We start from the raw sequence: 21,528 nt of genomic DNA, 5'->3' as shown, positions 1-21,528 counted from the left end.
AAATAGGAAGAAAACGGATCCTCCCGTGCCCTCTAGAAAACAATATGATAGTTCTGACACAGGCAGTAAAGCTCTAAATCAAACTGTGATGGATATGGAGGAAAAATAACACAACACGGAAGGAAAGTGGATCATAGCGTGCCCTGATGCCACTGACCTCTAAATATTTACCAAACAAGATGGCAATAGGCAGTCTGCAGGTCTCAGCATGCTGCCTTTCCAGGAACTGTCAATTCTGGTATATATTTGGACAGTCTTTCTAAGCAAAGATAATTTTCATAGATGTGTTTCAATCTTTCTATGTTTTTGAAAAAGGCTTCTCTATTAATGCACTGTAAATAAACCAAGGACTGTTAAACAGAATTGAATTGCTTGGTGTTGAGACTATACATGTTGAGACTGGAAAACTAGTTTTGGTTCATACAGTTTCAACAACTCATAATGCACGTAACTGTTTTTTACACCTAAGCATTAACTCTCTTACTTAATTACTCAACTCTCCTAAAAAAAAAAAAAAAAAAAAAAAAATAGGGCTGTTTCTCAACAGGTTTTGGGCACAGACCCCTAAAGTAATTTGGTGCTTTTTTTCTACTCCATCTCAGAGTGATGTTATTATATATGAAAGAAAAAAAAAAGAAAGAAAATATTTCAAAAAGAAACCAACTATGTTGAAATGAGTCACCAACACCAAGTCACAGGAGCACATGGTTACACTTGGCAACACTGAAGAGGTGGAGACAAGAGAGTCAGGGTTAAGGTCATCTCCCCCATCCTTACTTAGCAACCATCTTTCTACCTGAGACTCTGTCTCCAAACAAACAAACAAACAAACAAGCAAAGCATCCACATTTGTATGCTTGGATTTTCAGTAATGAAGCAAAGTTCAGTGTCTCCAGGTCCTACTTAATCCCATCACACTCTGGGGTGGGGCTAGATCCTAGGGCATCTCTGAAAGCTATCAGGCCAGACATTCTATGTGTCCAGAATGGCTTTAACCCAGGTGGCTGGATGATCTGTGCACATGTCCTGTCTTCTTGTTTTTAACCTATAAAAACTCCCCCTTCATTTTGCAAAATTTCAAGGCCTTTCCTGACTACCTCAATTTACTGAACCATGTCCACAGCAAGGTATTGTTTTACCTTATTATTTGGGTGAAACTTATTTGGGACGTGTGTGTGTGTGTGTGTGTGTGTGTGTGTGTGTGTGTGTGTGAGAGAGAGAGAGAGAGGTTCCAGTTTCCAGTCAGTGACCTGTATTAGGCAGAGAAAGCAAATCTAGAAGAGTACATTATTGACTGCCTTCCATGACTGTAGGATTAACACTTCTGCAGCCTGTCTACTGAGTAGCCTGGCCTCTTTGTGAACCCACCATGACAAGTTACCGCTGTGATGAGCTCTTTCCCTCTGTGTCTCAATGTACTGTCCTTTGGTTTTGCTCCAAGGCATAAGGGAAGCTGTTCCCCCCCCTCTCCCTCACCCCCCTGTCTTCTTTTCTTTAATGTGAACAGTATGTTACACAAGGCTCTGTCTTCTCTCCAGTCTCACATGTATGGAGCAGAGTAATTATGAAGTTTCTATGAACCTGCCTCCCTAGTCCATAGTGGAGGCTGCAGGAAAATAACATCCACTCCCGTATTTCTGTTGTTGGTTGTTCGTTTTGATTTTTTGAGACAGGATCTCCTATGTTGCAAAACCAACCTCATGTTCTCTTAGCTGAAGATGACTTTGAACCTCTCACCCTCCTGTCTTCACTTCCCAAATGCTAAGATTATAATATGAGCCCAATTCACACATGTCTGTAAAGGGTTAACCAAAGTTTTGTTATCTTCCAGGAATTCCAGGCTCAACAATTTCTTTTTTTTTAATATTTATTTATGTATACGTTGTTCTGTCCATATATATGCCTGCATGCCAGAAGAAGGCACCAGATCTCATTATAGATGGTTGTGAGCCACCATGTGGAAGTTGCTGGGAATTGAAATCAGGACCTCTGGAAGTGCTCTTAACCATTGAGCAACCTCTCCCAGCCCCCGCTCAACAATTTCTTGACTTCTTAGAAATTCCATGCAAATGTCACCAGCTTCAGTCAAAGGAAAAAATACAAACCAAACCAAACCAAACACATTTTAGTCATCTGGCATCTCCACATTTTGGTTAAAGCTATATCGTATGACTGAGCCTTTGAACTCACCATTAACAACATGATGGCTAATGGTAAGATTAAAAATTGGGGCTTGGAAAGATGACTCAGCAGTTAAGAGTGAGTACTGCTCTCTCAAAGGAATTTAGTTCAATCCCCAAGGTAGGCAGCTCACAACTGCCTGGAGCTCCAGCTCCAGGGGATTTAATTCCTCAGGCACCAGCATTCAAGCAAGCACACTACGTACACACAATAAGACATTTAAAAATACCATGAAGGAAACAGGTGCTTATTTCACCAAGTCCATAGATTCAGAAATAGAGTTCGTGTTCATAAATCATCTAATGAAAGTAAGACCCCTAATGAAAGTAAGCACTCACAGACTTTCACTGTGACTCACCTTTGTCGTCCAATGGCTGCCTGTTTTACAGTGTGACAAATCCTTCAACTATTAACACAGTTTAAAATATTGAAATGTTGAATTTAGCATCGTCCCTGGAGACAATATGTATCCTGAAATCCAACCAGCTGTAACTGCAGGTATCATTTGTGGTGAAATATTACTTATGATTAAAGCATGCCCGAGGATTCAGAAAACAAAGTCAGCCACAAGCCATAGAAGCCAGACACACACCTTTAATCCCAGCAGCCAGAAACTAGGAGGTGGTGGTACACACCTTAATCCTAGGACTCAGGATTAAGAGGTAGACAGATCCAAGGCCACCCAGATCTACATAATAGTGAATCAGTCTAAAAGAGAAATATAGTTCACACCTTTAATCCCAGCATTAAGGAAGCATATAAAACAGAAACAAGGTCTCAGAGAGGCATTCATTCTCCAGCCACACCGAGGAGAGGGTACAGTCTGAGGCTTGGTGAGAGAGAGCTGTTGCAGACAGGATCAGCCCATTCAGCCTGAGGTAGAGGTAAGAGGCCAGTGGCCAGCTGCTTTGCTTTAATAAATCATAAATAATGTATCACTACAATCATTTGTCAGAAGTTACTTTCACAATGATGACAAGTTTGTAAACTGTCTGAATTATACTTCAAGGGTGAATTTATTTGAACAGAGAACTGAGTAGATTGGAAGCAGGCACAAACACATAGCTCCGGGAACAATACAGAAAAAAAAATGTCTTTACTCGGCCTTTTGTCAAACAACACCCTTTGGGCAACCATAAGAAGGCTTTCCTTCCAAAGCTGTTGAACACCGGTCTCTCCTACGCCTTTCCAAGAACAGGCTGTTGATTATGAAGACTTAAATTTTTAAGGCTGGTATCTGGAATTCTTTTCTTTAATTTTAGAGCAAAGAAGGTAGATAAAACCCAAATTTACAAGGGGGTGGGAGAAGGTGGGGACAATGAAAGGATGATCAAAATCTTAAATATCAGCTTAACTTAAAAATCATAAAATAAAAAAGCGTGCTTGTTGCATGGAGCATTTGGCGTCTGGGAACATAAGTGTAACACACACACACCACTTTGAACGCCCCGCCTACTCGCGTTTCATTAATGCCTGGGTGGTACTTTGATCTTCGTGTTGATGAGGGGCAGAGGTCTTACATTTCGAGGTAGCTTCCTTCCTGCGCATCCAGCCTGCACCCGTGCTTCTCCCAACCCACCCGTACCAGGACTCAGTCTTCTTGCAGCTGAGCGGTTTCTTTGTTCTTTGACGAGGAGCCGAGACTATTTTTAAGATTCGAAAAACTGCGTGGACCATCGTCAATAAGAAGTCTGAAACTACACAACAAAAGCAAGGTTCATTCCTTTTCTTTGTTGATTTGAAGCCGGAGACGCGTGCCGGCTCCGTGGCTAGCTGGTTAAAGCGCCTGTCTAGTAAACAGGAGATCCTGGGTTCGAATCCAGCGGGGCCTTTTTGTGGCTTTTCCCCCCGGTGTTCTGGTTTGTTCAAGTCTAACACCAAAATCATCTTTATGTACTTACTACACGCACTTCACGAAAGTATTTATGCAAATTGACAAGTGGGCTCTAAAGCTAAAATTATTTCTTTAAGGACAAATCTATTTCCTAGTGTTCCTATAATTTTGTCCCACGTACTACTCCCTGCCACACCCCAATAAAAACACAAAAATTACCAGGAAATGCAGACAGAAAACAAACAAAACTCTGCAAGAACTGCAAAACCTGAAACACAGAGACCTGAAGAAGACTTAGGAATGGGGAGTCTTCCCCAAAATTCTGCAGTGTGAAGAAACTGAGACGTCTGAAAAAAAGAAAGGGAAAAAATGTGCTTTCACTCTTAGCTGAGTGCCTCTTCAAGCTCACTGTTGTAGCTGACAATCCCCTACTCACTTCCCAAGATCCAGCTCCCAGCATGTAGCACAGAAAATTCCACATACCTGGCTGTTTGCTTTTGTGGAAGCAGAGAACCAGCTTCTCTGAGGGACAGCACCCACTGTATTGTAAGCGGCAATGACTGTAAGAAGGGAAATTCTCTGATTCATTAGATTTTTTTCTGTCTGCCCACAAACCCCTTTCTTCTTCCTAAAAGTAAAAAATACCCCTTAGTTCCGGCACACCGCGGTCTCTTGCCTCATCTGCACCAGGCTTACTGCAGAAACAGAGCACGTGTGTAACCATTTTTATATGGCGGAACTAATAGAAAGCTCAAAGGCTATCTTGCAAGATAGAGTAAGAGAGAAAAAAACTATATATATATACTTACTAAAGAAGGGAAGGGCAAAGCAAAACGAAATTAAATATGAAGAAATTGTGAAAACAGTAAGCTGTCAGGAGTGGGATTCGAACCCACGCCTCCAGGGGAGACTGCGACCTGAACGCAGCGCCTTAGACCGCTCGGCCATCCTGACTCACTGGAGACGGAGGGTGCCAGCTTTTGTTTCTATCTTTTCCAAATCACCCCCGTAGCGTGGTTGCCATTTGTCACGTTCTGCTCTCCTTCACTGCAGGTTTGAAAATGTTTCAGTTATGAAGTGTAGTATTTGTTGTAGTTAGATAAACTGCGACAACAATCAACCGCTGGGCTGTCTGCAGCGTGGTCTGCTGCGGGTCCTCAGGGCTGAGAGACAAAACAAAACCGAAAACCAGCAATCTTTCCTCTTCTAAACCTACTAATACACTTTATAGCGATCCTCGACAATAGCGGATTTTCCAAACGCAGATCAAGGCCAGGGACGACCTATGTCTGTACTGTCAGCCTGGATGGGATCCCTAGAAGCTGAAAGGCCGTTCTGGCCCTGGCGCCTTTGGAAACTGCGCCACCCAACTCTACCACCACCCCTGGTTTTAGTTTTTGAGATTTAAGAGTCTTCTGTAGTCCAATCCGGCCTCAGCTTCTGGAGCGCTGGAACTACAGGCTTGAATTATCGTGTCTAGTTCAGAAACTGCTTTTTTCTCTATTCCTTCCCCCCCCTTATTTTTGGACAGCTTCTAGTGTTTAAATGTCATTGACAAACCACTGCTTAATCACTTACACTTTGAGTAAAATGTCCAGCTCCAGATATCCAAGTATATGCCGGTGTTCAGCCGCACCCAGACCTACTAAATCAGAAAATCTTGCTGTTTAAAAACAAGAATCGATTAATAACAATGTGTCACATACTTGACAGTTGCTGAAAGATTTTAAAGGTTCTCACAACAGAAGTATGTGAGGTAACAAACAGGTTTGTAACTTCATTCAGCTTTTCCACAACGTTCCATATATCAGAACATTTTTGTACACCATAAATATATATAACCCTGACCTGTGAATTTTAGACAAGTTGAGGTGATAAATGCGCTATATTGTGGGTTTTACAAGCCCTCCACACGATTGTGAGAGCCATGGCTTAAATAAAAAAATAGTATTTCTGTAATTCTTAGAGACTCCCCCAATAGTAACAGAAAGTGGGAAAGCTCATAGGTAATGCTTTTGGTAACCCCTCTAGGATAACAATGTTCTCCTGACCAATTAAATCAGAATGTTTTGTCTGGGAGTGTCACCTAATGACAGCATTTTAAAATTATTATTATTGACAGGAACGCTCGATGTCACCCTGGCGTGTGACTGAGTTTTTAAGGGACCCTCATTACCTGAAGAACTAAAGCATTCAGATTTGAGAGCATGGTTTTCAGGGTTAAGTTTTAGTGAAAGCCTGAATCTTTATTTTAAGGATGAGGGTATAGCCACATTCCTAACAACGTTCAAGACAGTATGGAACCAGACTCTGATCCAAATTATGCTTGTGTTTTGTTCTGAGGCAAGGTCTCATAAGCTCAGGCTGGATTTAAACTACACGAGTAGCTGAGGATGTTGTTGAACTCTTGATCTTCCTGCCTCTACCTCCCAAGTGCTGGAAGTATAGATGTACACTACCACTTCCAATTTAGTTTGGTTCTTTTAAAGGCTGCTGTTACTGTAAAAATAAGGTGACTTTGTTGGTGACTAACCCTCTTCATCACTCAGTCATGGTGTGATGTAAAGAGGCTAAGAGACTAAAACTGCAGCACCCTGAGTCAGCACACAAAGTCCCCTAAGACTGTTTAGTACACCCCTCAGACCACTTTCCTTGAATACAAAGGGAAGTAGAGGCAGACCTGATTGGGATCTGAGAGATCTTTTCTTCACCCCACCTCCTTTTGATAGGGCCTTAAAACTTATTATGTAGGTCAAGTTGTCACTGAATTTGTGGCCCTCCCAACTCAGTCTCCAGAGTGCTGATATTGCAAGTGTGTTCCACCGGGCCCAATTCCGAGACCCCTTTTCTTTCTAATCTTAGAGATACAGTTTCATATATTTGGTGTGAGATTTATTCAGTGTGAGATTTTACAAATACATATTAGAATATACATCCTACATTAAACACAGTAATGTAATTGTCTACCTTTTCCTAGGCTTTTAACATTTTAAACTACATTTATTCATATGTATAGTGTACTGTGTATGTATATGGGTGAATGTGTTCTTATACAAAGTGGGTATCAGAGGACAATCCATCCCACCAGGTGGGTCCCTGGGATGTTTTGGCAAGCAAGTGTCTTTATCTGGTAAATCATCTCACCAGCCCTCCAATGCACTTTTTAAAATAGTTTATTTAAATTTATTTTATGTGTATTGATGTGAAAGTGTCAGATCCCCTGGAACTGGAGTTAAAAACAGTTTCCAGCTGCCACATGGATGCTGGGAATTGAACCTAGGTCCTCTGGAAGAGCAGTGAGTGCTCTCAACCACCGAGCCCTCTCTCCAGCCCCTCTTCAAAGCATTAAACTATGTTTTCTGTGAATTTTTACAAGTAAAAATTTGAATACAAATGGACACATTTATTTATGTATTTATTGATTGAGATAGTGTGTTGCTATATAGCCTACGCTGACCTCTGAACTGACTATGTAGTCCAGACTGCCTTCAAATGTGACAATTCTCTTGCCTCTATCTTCTGAGTTCTGGGAGTACATATATGTGTCACAGTGCTCAACTAAAATTCATTCTTTTAAAGCAAAGATAAAATATACTTTCCAGGAGTACAGTAAGAGAGAAGCTACAGAGGACGGCTGGTGGAGGAAAAGAAAGAGAAGAAAGTTGCTGTGAGGTGATAGAGGAAAAAGCCTGTGATGGTCTGAATGTGTCCCCCAATTTTCATGTGTCAGAGATTTAATTGTCAGTGATATATTGGGGTGGTACTAGATATGGAACAAAAGATTGCTGGGAGCTGTACCCTCTTGGTTCTTCTGAGGAAGTCATGAGGGTTACTCACCAACACAAGTGCCTTACTGGGATGGAAATGAAACCAGGCTGAGAGCAGGGAGCTTTCAGTGCTCTGATCTTTTTGAATGCAACCTGATCCTGTGAGTAGCTGCTATCCCTGTCCTGGTGAAGCTCTCTTGCCGGCCCAGGCCTGGGCTCACACACATCAGCAGGCAGTGGTCCCCGGGCAGCTTTCAGTCCTGTTTCACTTTAATCCAGTCCTTCTTACAGGGATAAACAAAGGGAAGTCCAGAGGCCGCCTTCAGCAATCAGACTTTATTTGTTTGTTTGTTTGTTTGTTTGTTTGTTTGACAAAACCCATTAGAAATACATTAGAAATGGAAGCGTTTGGATGCACGCACAGGCCATCGGCAAAACACAAATCCCAAACCAATAGGAGGACACAGGAGCAGACACAAATGGAAACAAACTGCCCAGCTGTGTTGAGCAGCGTCATGGTGCAACACCGGGGATCCTAACGCAAAACAGGAATTCAGGAAGACTGAGTAGGCTACACTAAGCAACAGCACAGTGTGGAAAAGAATGGCAGTAGAAGGGAACTGAAGGTGCCTGTGAAGTGGTTGGACAGCAATGAAGGCTGAGGGAACACGCAGCTGAGACAGACAAAAAATAACGATGTTATCTCAGCAGGCTGAAACAAAACTGTTGGATTTGCTAGGCATGGTAGACATGGCTGTAATTCCAGCACTTGGAAGGTGAGGGGCAAGAGGGATCAGGAGAAACAAGATCAGTCTGAGCTACATAGTAAACCTCTGTCTACACACACACACACACACACACACACACACACACACACACACCCTAGTGGAGTCAATAAAGTAAGGTTGGACTGACTTTCAGGAGATGGAAAAAGAGGACACATAAAGAAGAGCGGGGCCTGACGCACTCGTATATGACCTGGCAAGTTTGTTTGAAGTTTTCTCCTCTAGCATAACCCTGTCTGGGTCTCTAGCCCTGCCCTTCCCCCACTCCTCTCTGTCCCTGCCTGGCTTGCTCACAGTTCTACTTCCAAACAAGCAGGGCCAGTCTCCTCTATCCCATAGATCATGATTTAGAAAATTTAAGATACACTGTTCAAGACACATCCTGAAAGAGGGGACACAAAAGCTTAAGAGCCGGAGGATAGTGAGAATGGCAGGGAAATGCTCCTTTTGGCACTGTAGTTTCCTGAACTGCACAAAACTGGCTCTGGCAACAGTTAGCCACGCTAGGGGCCCTACCCGTCCCAGCTGAACTATTTATTATTAGATACTGATAGATTGTGGGAAGAGGGGGGATCATTGTATTCTGCTATACCTGTCCTCTTAAGCCCACCAAACTTCAGTGGACAGCTCCAAATCTGTGTTCCCTGGATAGCTCTGGTTAAACTCAGTGTGGATAGCTCTGGTTAAACTCAGTGTGTCGTTTGAAGCAAGCAGCAGGTATTGATAAAAGGAGGGGAGGGAAATAAGACAGAATAGAGAAGTGTGATAGTAATTAGAGTGCATTATATAATACAGATATGAAGTTTTTAAAAATTTAATTAATAAAAATATTTTGAGATATAGTCCTGAAAACCCCTAGGGACAGGACAAGTGTACCTAGTTGGACCAAGTTCCTTCGTTTGCTTCTGTCATGTCTTTCCCAAATTTCTTTATGGGATTTTTAGCCTAAGATCTCCCTTTCCCAGCTTCCTGGTTTGGTTTGGTTTTCCCCTTGCCGAACTAAATCTGTCGTTCCACATCCCCTATTCCAAATGTTGCTACCATAATTTCATACAACCTAGTTGTCTCTAGGTCTCTTAAGGGATTGTGCCGAGTCTTTCTATGTAGGCTCTGATCTGAAGGGATATGGGCATTAGAAATAGTTTAGGAATCACCTCTCAATCTCCCCAGTATTGATACAGAAACAAATTAGGAAAGCCTCTCTCCCTGCTTTCTCTAGGAGCAGCATACCACCTTCCCAAGGTGAATTAATCACCACGACCAGAAAGAAACTGGACTGCAGGAAGCTAGCAACTGAAGCTCCGGAGTGTGAGAGAGTAGTCAGCAGGAAAGGAAACTCATGGAGCTGGAATGTTCATTAAGGTACCACTGGGCTAGGTGAGAAAGGTATCAGTTTAGAATGGAGAGTATCTGTTTCTCCAGAAGCAGAGCCTTCCCTCAGTGGCGACAAGGGAATGGTGTCCTGGACATTAGCAATGACGGTGATTTTCTCAGGTCCATTGGCAGTTGGACAGATGGTCAGAGGCTTTTTACCACAGGACCACAGGCAAAAGAAGGGACGGAGAGGGGCCGAGAAAGAGGCGCTAGGGAAAGTGTAGATAAGAGTGCCATCACTCATGTTGTAGAAGGAAATGTCTCCTGATTCAGTCCAGGAAAACCCCAACCCGGCGAGGAGGTGCTGCTAACCGGAGGGGGGTCCGGAGTGGGGGTGAGGGCCCAGTACCCATTTCCATATAACTCCACAGCCCAGAACCCATTATCAGGAGTCATGGGGTCAAATCCTTTCTTCGCCACATTCTCCCTACACACACCAATGGCCCAGTCAGTTCTATCTCCCACCTCCACCTCCCAGTAATGTCTCCCTGAAGTGAAGGTCTCTCGGCCTAACACACAGGGCCAGGAGTCAAATCTCTCTGGTCTATCAGGCAAGATCTGACGCGAGTCTTCCAGGCGCACTGATTTTGAATCCTCATACAGAAAGAGGTGGGGGGTGTGCTGTGTCTGGATCTAGAGTCACGTTAACTGGAGGCAAAGAGAAAAGAGCATCAGCAAATGTATGATGGTACTTGGCCTATCCCCTTCCTGAATACATGGAGCAGAGTTGTAGGAGCTGATGAATGCCTGTAGTAGGAGAGCTGTCTGGCCACTCACTGTCCTCATCTCCAGACCCACCCTCTCACTGGCAGCTGAGTACCTAATGGGATATTGTCAAAGGAGTTTTCTGTTAGTCATCTTCTGTGGTCCGTTGGAGGCCTCACAGAAAGTGCTGAGGCCATTCACTCTCTGTAAGGAGTATGGTTTTTCGTCCGCTGCCTGGTCTTGTCCCACTGCCATGCCAGCCCCAAATAATACACAGAGACTCTGTATTTGATACAATGCTGTTGGCCCGGTTACTTGTTTCTTATCCGCTAGCTCTGTCTTAATTATTAGCCCATTTCTATTTATTTCACGTGGTCTTACTCAGAGAGAGGCGGCTGGCGGTTTTACCTTCTCCAGACTCTCCCATCTTGACTCTTTTATTATTCTGTTTCTTTTCTATTTTTGAGACAGGGTTTCTCTGTGTGTCTCTTATCTGTCCTGGAATTTACTCTGCAACTGTCACCTTCTCCCTTTTCCTATCCTGCCACTAAAAGGATATTTATGTTTCTTGTGTTCAAGCCCCACAGGTCTTTGACTCGGGAGGTTGGGTTTCAAAGGCAAGGGAAGAGCTCAGAACCACTGACCTTCATGCAATTCGGTCTTTTTACACCCTGCAGTGTGAAAAAAAGTGAGATTGTCAGTGGTGCCCTAAAAGATGGGAAGGACAAAATCTTGTGGGGTCCAAAACTAGAAGATAACTTACTGAGTTCCTCCAGAAGTCTCTCTGGAAAACAAACAAACTTATTTCAGTGTTTTTTGTTTTTTTTGCCCCCAAATAGGCAAGCTGAAGGAGGAAGAATGAGAGACACATAAAAACACTATTTAATCCATGGTGGACCCAGTGACAAAGACACTGCCAGCAAAACCAGGAACAGAAACGCTGCCAGCAAAAACAGAATGTTTCTAAGAGATAGCCTGAAGTTCCTCCTGGTTTAGGACTAGATCTCAATCATAAGATTCTTCCTGGAAACAGGGGTTAGAATTGGCCAGAGGGCCTGCAGCCAGGTTGTGAGAGGACATAAGGTAGAAAATAACAATGACAGGTGATTTGACTCTGCTTACGTCACTCAATTTCCTTCATGATAGGCCCTGTATTTTAGAAGGCTTATAACTCCTTCCAACTTCAGAATTCTAAAGTCCAACATTTTCCTGTTGGAAGTCATCTGAACAGGCCCGAATCCCACCTCCCCTGGAAGCTGTGACAAGAAACCCTTGTGGGTACTGTGACTTACCTTTTGAGCCAAACTCACTCTTCTGCCCTCTGGATCTTTCCTTGTATAGTCTCCAAGTGAAAAAAATATGGACCCAATGGTGAGAAATCCTAAGGCCAATATGATGATAGCCACAGCTACTATCCAAGGAATTAGCCTTGGCATAAAGGGAGCTAAACAAAAACAACAAACAAAACAAAAAAAAAAATATAACAAGAAGGACATTGTTTGGGAGACTTATGAATTTCAGTTTCTCCCCTGGTATCAAAGGAGTAGAGATCGGGAAGCCTTCCACCTCCCACAGCAAGAATTGCTCCTTCATGCTAAGTTCTTCCAAAAGATTTGATTCTGGCAAAGCAAGTATTCAAGAGTCATCTAGGCCAGAACACATGAAATACAAATCTAATGGGCCCCTTGGTGTTACAGAAACCCCTTGTTAACTACTGCTGAGGTGGTGGAGGTAAAGGAAGAATGACCACATGCATGACAGGGAATAAGACTTGTTGGCCAATAAACAAGGAATGATTCCTGCTAAACCAGAGGTAATAACTAGGAACGATGAGAGAGCTTGCTTCCTGAAGGAACTTGGCAGCTTATATGGCTCTCGGGTGTGGGATGAGGAAGAGAGGGTGAGGTTTACGGAGGCCACAGTCAAATCAGAGAAGTAATTTAGTCTCTACTGAAGAAGACAGGGTCCAGTCAAGAAGGCCTCCAGGAAAAAGTTTCGCTGACTCACCCATTTATCCTAAAATTAAGCTCCTGGAATTGTTATGAGATTGGCATGGGATGGGGTTGTATGCAGTTCCAGAACCTAGTACCTCACGGATGCTACAAGCTCTCCCTCACTGAGATATAGTTCAAACCTTCGGTATTGCCCTTATTCTAATGAAGTTGAGAGGGCTCTCCCCCTCAGGGTCAACAGGCAAGAGCTATGAGGGAAGATGCAGACAGCTCTGCCTTGAAGTCCCTTCTGAGCAGGACCCCAGGTCATATTGTCCCGAGTCTCTTGTCAACATGGCAGTCCAATATTCGTCCACTGACCTGGGATAGAGAGTCTCTACTTCCTTCTCCTGGCCGAGGAGGAAATTCTGGATGCTACAGGACACATTCTTTATGGAGTTGTCTGTGATGATCACTGAAGCTGCCACAGTGAACAGGCCTTCCTCGTCATCATTCCCTGGACTCCTGCAGTGAATGGAAGTCTGTCCCCCCGAGGGAGTTCTCCACTGCACTTTCGGTTCTGGGAACCAGCCTGAGGAGGTGGCATTCCAGTTGGATCTGTCCATTCTCTTTAACTTCCATACTGATGTGAGGATCAGAGCCCAGAGCTATGGAGAAAGAAGCCAACCTTCATCATTCAATGGGTACTTTCCTGGGAGCACTGATAATCTTAGTTTGAGAAAGACAGAGGGAGGCAAAAGTGGACATGAAAGATGTATTCTTCTAGTCCTTCTGTGTAAAGACTGAAGAACCAATAAAAATAATTTCAAGTATCAATGAAAATAAAAATATTGGGATCAAGCCCTTCCACATGAGTGTGAGCAAAAGTCTGATGGATAGACAAAGGGTAATTGTCCAACCATCAGGAGCAGCATGTACAATGGCTAAGAGGTGGTTTAGGAGTTCCAGAGTCAAGAAAGAGCTCTGTAGTTAGAAGTACATTTCATGATTTGAGGGAATGAGACAGCTATTTTTAGAAATTTTAGGATTGGATATAAAAGTATTCTCCTTTTTAGACAGTCTTATGTAGCCCAGGCTGACCTCAAACTCATTATGCTGCTGAAGATAACCTTGAACTTCTGATGCTCTTGCCTCCCAAGTGCTGGTATTACAAGCAGATGCCACCACAATTTTCATACTGTGCTGGAGATCCCACCCAGGGCTTTGTGCATGCTGAGCAAGAACTCTACCAACCATACCTCTAGTCCCCCCAAACACTATATATGTATGTGTAAATATGTATATGCATACATATACATACATACATACATACACAGACATACATATTCAAGACAGGGTTTCTCTGTATAGCCTTGGCAGTCCTGGAACTCACTCTACAGACCATTTTGGCCTCAAACTCAGAGTTCCACCTGCCTCTGTCTCCCGAGTGCTGGGATTAAAGGTGGGAGCTACTACCACCCACCTCCAAAACACTATAGTTTTGAGAACAGGCTTTGAAGGTCCCCCCCTTGAGGTTTGTAGTTGATAATTTAACTTTTCTTTACCTAGGATGCTGACTCAGGGATTTTCTTAAATAGTTTCAACCTCATCTTTCTTCACACAATTATGCCCTAACAAAAAAATCAACATAGGACCAGGTTTGGGGACACACAATTATAATCCCAGCCCTCAGAAGGTGAAGGGGAGAAGGATCACGAGTTCAAAGCCAGCCTCTGCTACATGAATTTAAGACCATATCTCAAAAAGCAGCAGTGTGTGTGATGACGCAGGCCTTTTAATCTCAGTATTGAAGAGGAAGAAGCAGGTGGATCTCTATGAGTTCTAGGCCAGCCTGGTCTGCATGCCAAAGCTACATAGTAAGATTCTGTCACAAAACAACAAGAAAAATTCAGCAACAACAAAGTAGACATAAAGCTACTTTCCCCATCTGTTTAGTCTAATTTTTTTTCCTTCCCCCTCTTCCCTTTATCCCTGTCTCCGCTCCCCTCTCTCCTGCAGAGAATCCTCATTAATCACCACCTCTACAACTATCCATATTCCAAACCAGTGTGTATGAAAATGTAAATTCGTTTAATGAAAATGGCCATCACTAAAAAGTGATAGCACCCATAAAGGAGGGAGTAGTAACACAACTTTTGTGTGTGTTATTTTTAGAGACAGGGTTTCTCTGCATAGCCCTAGATGTTCTGGAACTCACTCTGTAGACCAGGCTGGTCCTGAACTCTAGAGATCCTCCTACCTCTGCCTCCCTGCTCCTCCATCATCCGGCTTCGTTTTGTTTTGTGATTTGTTGTTTGTTTTTCCAGACAGGGCTTCTCTCTGCCCTAGAACTCATTTTTCTTTGTAAACCAGGTTGGCCTCGAACTCCGAGATCCTCCCAAAACTAGGATTAAAGGCGGACACCAACAATGACCCGCTAAGTATAGTTTTATGTCATCAAATATCTGGGTGGATTTTCTTTATTTGAGACTGGATTTTGTGTAACGGATTTGAAGTCCTAATCTTACTGTTTTCACCTCGCAATTGCTAGAATTACATAGGCTGTTATTTCATCCAGTTTAAACACACACACACACACACACACACACACACACACACACACACACGGTTATATATGTAAACAATTTTTAAGATGCACTTCCCTAAAATGGCATGAGAGTTATATGTGGTGCATTAAATATGGCAAACCATGGCAACGTACTTTTGGGTTGGGGAAAGAGTTAAGTTTGTAAAAGTACTTTCGCTTTCCAGCACCTAGAGAAAGTATGGTGTACATACACATGTCCATAATCGTGTACTTAGGAGGAGGAGACAAGAAGAAAGCAAGTACAACATCTCCCACATGGTCTAGCGGTTAGGATTCCTGGTTTTCACCCAGGCGGCCCGGGTTCGACTCCCGGTGTGGGAATGTTTCCCTTTTGAGCAGGATGATTCTGGCACTTGACTAAAAAGGCCTTTAAAGCGTTCTTGCAAGCTGCTTCCCTCGAAGGTAGTAATTTAAATAAGTGAACAAACAATAAGTCAAGGAAGGCAATGTATGTGTAATTACACATGTCAACCTAAGGCATAGTAGAATTCCTTTGAAAGTATATAATGTTTCCACCATTGACAAAGTACTTTGTACTTCTTAGATAATAAGGGATTAATAATAAGCTATTTCGTTTTTGGACATAGCTTACTGGTTTCACTGGAAATATGGAGTGGACGGTTTGTTTGACTCTGATCTCTAGCATGCAAGGGAGTCGGAACTCAGGTATTTCCTTGTCATCTCGGGAGCGGGGAGGGAGGGGAGAGAAGGGAGGAGAAGAAGGAGAGAGAATATGAGTGAAAGCAAAACCTTTGGGGTGGGGTGGATAAAGAACATTAGAAATGCACCGCACTCTATAAGGCTAGGGGTGTCAATCAATCCTTAGGCACTAATACACGAAGCTGCTCAGAGCATCTGAGACTCTCACCACTGCCTTACATAAACCCGACCACAGCCAATTTAAAAACCAGTTCTGGGAAGTGATCCAGTGAATTATAGTGTACTTTGTAAAAGAATGTAATAGCCAGGAGCGGTGGTGCACTGCCTGTAATCCCAGCACTGTAAAAAAGTAGAAGCGGGGGGGGACTGCTAGAGCTTCTCTAGCAGATATTGTCTCAAAACTAAATTAAGAATGCTACATATTTCTTTGAGGAGGAAATGTAGAGGAGAAAGTGCGGAAGATAATTAAAATGAGGGAATTATCCCTCAGAGACCCCGTCTCGCCCTGCACCCTCCTCCACCCCTTGCTGGAGACTCTTCCCATTCATTTTCCACTTTGTGCCGGCCTCCTTCTTCAGCCTCAAAGTGATTTGAGAATGAACCTGGTTCAAGTGACCGTCGGCGCCAAGTAACTTGGCGACGCAGCCCACTGTGTACCCACCAGCCACTTTGAGACGCTTAGTGATTCTCTCCTCCGGAATTGCCATTATCTTTGGAAAGAGCACCGGTACTCCCCACGGTCCGGAGATCCTGACACCCTCGATCCGTGAGAGTAGCGTGGCCATCCGGGAGCCCAGTCGGGTCACTAACGTCAGCCCTCCCGCGGTATCGGTCATCTGCTCGCCCTCCTGCTCCTGGCCAGCTGATAAAGAGAAGCACCGCTGTCGACCTAGTCTGTCGAAACCACCGCAGCTCCTCCACGTGCTCCCGCGCTCGCGTTTGTGGAGAAGAGACAGGTCAGCTCCACATCTGAGCCCACTAGGGCCAGGCACTGGCTCCCCTGAGCTGCGATTACATCGAAGGGAGCTGCCAGAACAATTAGGGTCAGATGAGGCGATGGGATGAGATGGAGGGCTACAGAACAGGCTTCTGGTTAAGAGAGCTCCCAGCGTTTCAGACTGTGTCTCACAAATCCCAAACTGGCTTGCATGCAGCTCACTGTGCGGCCTTGATTCTCTTGCCCTCAACTCTCAACTAGCTTTGCAGGGTGATCGACCACACCAGAGTTCCACTCCTTTGGTTTAAAGAAAAAAATACTTTAGGATCTCCCTATGTGACCCCAGCTGGCCTCCGCTCCTTATGCAGACCAGACTGTTTTTATCCAGAAAGATCTATTTCTGTCTTCTTAGTGCTGGGGGACTGTAGGCCCGCACTACCCCGGGTGCATTTGACTTGATCCGCTCTTGTCTGGTGGAGGTCCCCACATTTGAAGACAAACTGGCTCCCTGACATTTTTTAAGTACCTTCCAACCTTGCAAGAAAGATGATGGCTAGAATAGAGACATACCTGAAGATCCAGCCTGGGCAAGCTTCAGGACCAGGAGGGTAAGGAGATAAGCCAAGAGGCAGGGTTGGGGGAAACTGCCATCTCCAACCTTTCTGGGGCAACGGGCTGCTGCCGAGGTCACCGGGAGCTTCAGGCTGGGAGTTAAAATGGTCAGGGGGTAACTATTGGCTCGGCAAGCGCCATACTCTCCACCAGTTCTTTCCAACCTGGAGGGCCTGTATCTCCCGGCATGGTGTCAGCCCATGCACACCCTTCTCTAAGTCTGGTCAGGCGTGCACGAAAACAGCAAACCCATCCTACAGCCGTCAGTGGTCCCCAGAAGGGAGCTCTGAAGCACAGCAGCAGATAAATAAAGAAATGTTGGAATCTCTGCATTTACAAGAATAAGGAGGAGGAAGAGGAGAAAAAGAAGAAATGAATAAAATCGTATTGAGTAGAATTGAGCTATCTTAATACAGATAACTACATGGGGGTAGAGATTGATAACATGAAATAGAGGAGAGGTTAAAAATGGGCAAGTGGTGTTTCACATCCAGTAAGCCCCAGCACCTAGGATCTCTGAGTTCCATAGTAGAGGCCATGCAGTCCTACCTGGTCTAGAGAGAAGAGAGTGGCAGAGCTTAAGAGCTTGAGGAACAGAATGTCTAGCACAAAGAACATGGACAAAGAGCAATGTTATTCTCTGCCTCGCTGAGCCGAGGAGCAAAGCACCCTACCGCCTTCGATGGCCACGGAGAAAAAAAGAGCACCGAACTAGAGGAAAGTGACCAAGGGGAAAAAAAGTAGACATGGCCCCAGGGCCTAAGTTTAGAGCCCACAGAAGGAGGAGGTTGGCTGTGCTGTTAAGGAAGCCTGCCCCTAGGTGGCCAAGTGTATTTTGCTAAGGAAAAAAAAAAAGTTCTCCAAAGAGCTGAACTATGGATTGATTGGTGGTCTGGTGATTCGGATTCATCTCTAAGAAAACAGTATATGCAATTGAAGAGCTGGACTGTTATAGGAACTAGGGACAAAAAGACAGAAATCCCAGGTAACTTAAAATGAGACATGAGGGCAGTCTGCCAGTAAATTTACCTCTGTATCTTCAGTTCATTTTACATTGAAAATGACATTAATCCCAGTGTGGCAACTCGCCCAAGTAAAGTTCAGGACTCAGGAGGCCCAGGAGGATCATTGTGAGATTTCCGGCGTCAGCCTGGGCTGGTTACAGAAAGATGGAGGCTTGCCAAGAGCTGTTTGAACAAAACAGAAGAAATTGAGTTTTGTGTCTTTTATGGTTGTGGGTTTTTGTTGTCGTTGTTTGTTTGTGGTAGAAAAAGACTAGTACTAGTAATACCTTGTTTGAATTATACGAGTAAGGACGCATTTAGAAGAGTAATTGAAGCAAAGCAGATAAAAGAATAGGAGCCCCTAAAGTACATTGCTTGGCATTACATTTGTGAATAATTGCTAGGGTTGAGGCCACAATGACTCCAAAGCTCTATCGTTGATTTTTTTTTATTTCAGACATTCTCAGGAGTTGCTATGCCGGGTGGCAGCGACTCCACTGGATACCCACCTTCAAAGTGATAGAACTGCACAGCTTCCCCTGCCAAAAAGAGTTACGCGGACATCAGCAATTCCCTAGTTTTGAATTTCCAGTTATTACAGGGAAAAAAATGGGAAAATGAAGGAAAACAATTTTATAAGCAAACTGACCATGAATACATCAATTAATCACAGCTGACATTTATTGTTCTGTTACTTATTTTATATTCGTGTACATCATAGAGAGATGATCAGTAAGTTGTCCCTGAATGGTTCAAAGCATTGCTTAAAGAGTATTTAACTGCCAAGATTGTGGGGATGTTTGGTGTTTTTTTTTTTTTCTATTATAAATAATGTCTTCAGTGGCATGTGGTAGAGTGCCTACTTAGCATGCACGAAGACCTGAGTTTAAAATCAGGCAAGATGGCTCATACTGATCCCAAGTGGAAGCAGAAAGATCAAAAGTTTAAAACTATTCTCAAATGCAGATTTCAGGAGCCACCTAAGGTATTTGAAACGTTATTAGAACTTGCATATGCTATCCTTTCTCGATAGCTCAGTTGGTGGAGCGGAGGACTGTAGATAGTTCATTCTGGCCATCCTTAGGTCGCTGGTTCGAATCCGGCTCGAAGGACAAGTATTTTGTGACTCAGATTCCCAGGATACAGGATGGACTAGAGCCTAGTGGAAATTGAGATTTATTAGATTGTTATTACTATTATTATCAAGCCTTCTCTATGATAGCAAAGGCTGGTCATTTCATAGTTGTCCAGCTCCAATTGCTGTCTTCTCTGGACAGGGGCTTCGTGGGATTCTTATTGGTCTGTGTGGGTATTTTAAAAATTCTGAAGTTAATAAATGTATTATACTTTGATCAGGGATGTCTCAGCAGTTACTAACACTGGCTGCTCTTGCAGAGGGCCCAGGTTCAGTTCCCAGCACCTACCTGATACAACTGTGACTAAAGTTCCCGGGGCCTCACGGGATACCCCCACACACATGACTTACATGTGGGCATATACATAAATTAAAAAAAATTAAAAACAATTTTTAAAATATCTGCTTTCTTTATGTTTTAACAAAATTCCTTCTCAGTTTTATTTTTCTTTTAATTATTATGATTAAGTTCAGGCTAGCTACCCCAGTTGGCCTACTGGACTGCCAGGGGATGTGGGTTGTTCCCAATTATAAATCAAGTTACACGGCTTTTTGCTTAAAATTCTCTGCATGTTAGGAACTGGCAAAGGGGACTTAGAAGTCAACAATCCCTGTATGTCTGATTGTCAATCAGAAATGACTTAATCATCTCTGTTCATATCTATAGGACATGTATATATAGGATATGTATGTTATCTGAATTCTTGCCTCTATCAGTTGTGTTTTAAAATGATTTATACAACACATTTAAATGTTGCATGCTGGCTTAGCAGATTGGAGGATAAAGATATTATTATCTGTTGGGCTGGATAGATGTTTCAGCAGTTAACATGAACTGCTTCTGTAAGGACCTGTGTTGAGTGGCCCATGGCCATCTGGGAAACTCCTGGCTCCCAGGCTCCCAATATCCTCTTTGGACCCCTTGAGCATCTGTACTCCTGTGCAAAACCCACACTTGGGCATACACATGCACACACAATTAAAAACAATAAAAATAAATCTTTAAAAAAATATTACTGCCAGGCAGTGGTGGCCCAACACAAATTGATATGAGATTATTTTGTGTGTTTTTTCCTTCCAGTGTGAGCTGTGTAGATGATAAAGATATCTCAGTGTCAAAGGTTGAGAAAAGGAAAGGTCTTTTGTTGTGGGATATTTTGATAGAACTCTGATACTCCTGAGACTACCCAATAAAGTTATACCTTGAATCAGGGGGGTGGATCAGTGACTAGCTGACCAGGAATTGGTATAGGGCTTAGCAATGTGGATAGAAAAGACACAGGAAGGAAAAGGTTGGGGACTAGAGTCTGAGCCTCTTGGTTCTGGAACAAGTGAACAGATGTGTTCTCTGGGCAAAGGGCAAGGTCAGCTAGTGGCTGCTCAGCCTCTCAGGCTAGGCAGATTGTCAACCCAGCCTTTGACTTCTGAGTCTTATTGATAAACAGAACTGTAGAGAATTAATTTAAACCTACATACGGAGGTTGTGGCAGAGCCCGGGCTGTGGGCCAGGAAGCTCCTCCAAGTGGCCGCCTAAGTGGCCAGAGGGATGCTGACTGAGGGGTAACAGGCAATAATTAAGATATCAGTAGATTCGTGTGCTGCTGGTAAGCCTACAGAAAAGCATCAGCCTTTCTCTTTTCAACACTCTTCCTGCTGTCCCCCAGAAAGCAGGACTTGGAGATGGAGTGGCTTTCTCAAACCCCACCCAGATAACAGTGCTTATCTTCACTCTTCCAAGAGCAGCCTGCCACTTCTTGCCTGCATGATTAATTCCTCTTCCTCCCTCAAAAGTCACTTCTGCAACTTACTCCAAGAAGCGAAACAAATATGACCTTTTTTTTTTTTTTTTTTAATGGAGATGGGAGGGCTGGATCTTATAACCCAAGCTGGACCAAGCACATTATACAGCTGAGTATAATCTTGGAGCGATCCTCCTGCTTCCACCTTTCAAGGCTGCTAGTATGTTGGAGATTGAACTCAAGGCCTCTGATGCTG

The 21,528-nt window shown here is 43.6% G+C and overlaps 3 non-coding genes and 1 pseudogene across 3 annotated transcripts; 2 read left to right on the top strand and 2 right to left on the bottom strand.

The window, feature by feature from the left end:
• Positions 1 to 4,886: 4,886 nt before the first annotated feature.
• Positions 4,887 to 4,969, bottom strand: Trnal-cag (transfer RNA leucine (anticodon CAG)). Its single transcript has one exon. It is a non-coding gene; the product is annotated as a tRNA-Leu (tRNA).
• A 4,949-nt stretch (positions 4,970 to 9,918) lies between these two features.
• On the bottom strand, positions 9,919 to 17,583 carry LOC127229529 (butyrophilin subfamily 1 member A1-like; annotated as a pseudogene).
• Trnae-uuc (transfer RNA glutamic acid (anticodon UUC)) lies at positions 15,435 to 15,506 on the top strand. Its single transcript has one exon. It is a non-coding gene; the product is annotated as a tRNA-Glu (tRNA).
• A 1,835-nt stretch (positions 17,584 to 19,418) lies between the features above and the next one.
• On the top strand, positions 19,419 to 19,510 carry Trnay-gua (transfer RNA tyrosine (anticodon GUA)). The gene is given in 2 exon segments: positions 19,419 to 19,458; positions 19,475 to 19,510. It is a non-coding gene; the product is annotated as a tRNA-Tyr (tRNA).
• The last annotated feature ends 2,018 nt before the right edge of the window (positions 19,511 to 21,528 follow it).

This window comes from Phodopus roborovskii, unplaced genomic scaffold (genome assembly GCF_943737965.1).
Source record: "Phodopus roborovskii unplaced genomic scaffold, PHOROB, whole genome shotgun sequence".
In the NCBI taxonomy this organism is placed as follows: Eukaryota; Metazoa; Chordata; class Mammalia; order Rodentia; family Cricetidae; genus Phodopus; species Phodopus roborovskii.
Note: the sequence above shows the minus strand (reverse complement) of the source record. Positions and strands in the feature narration are given on the sequence as shown.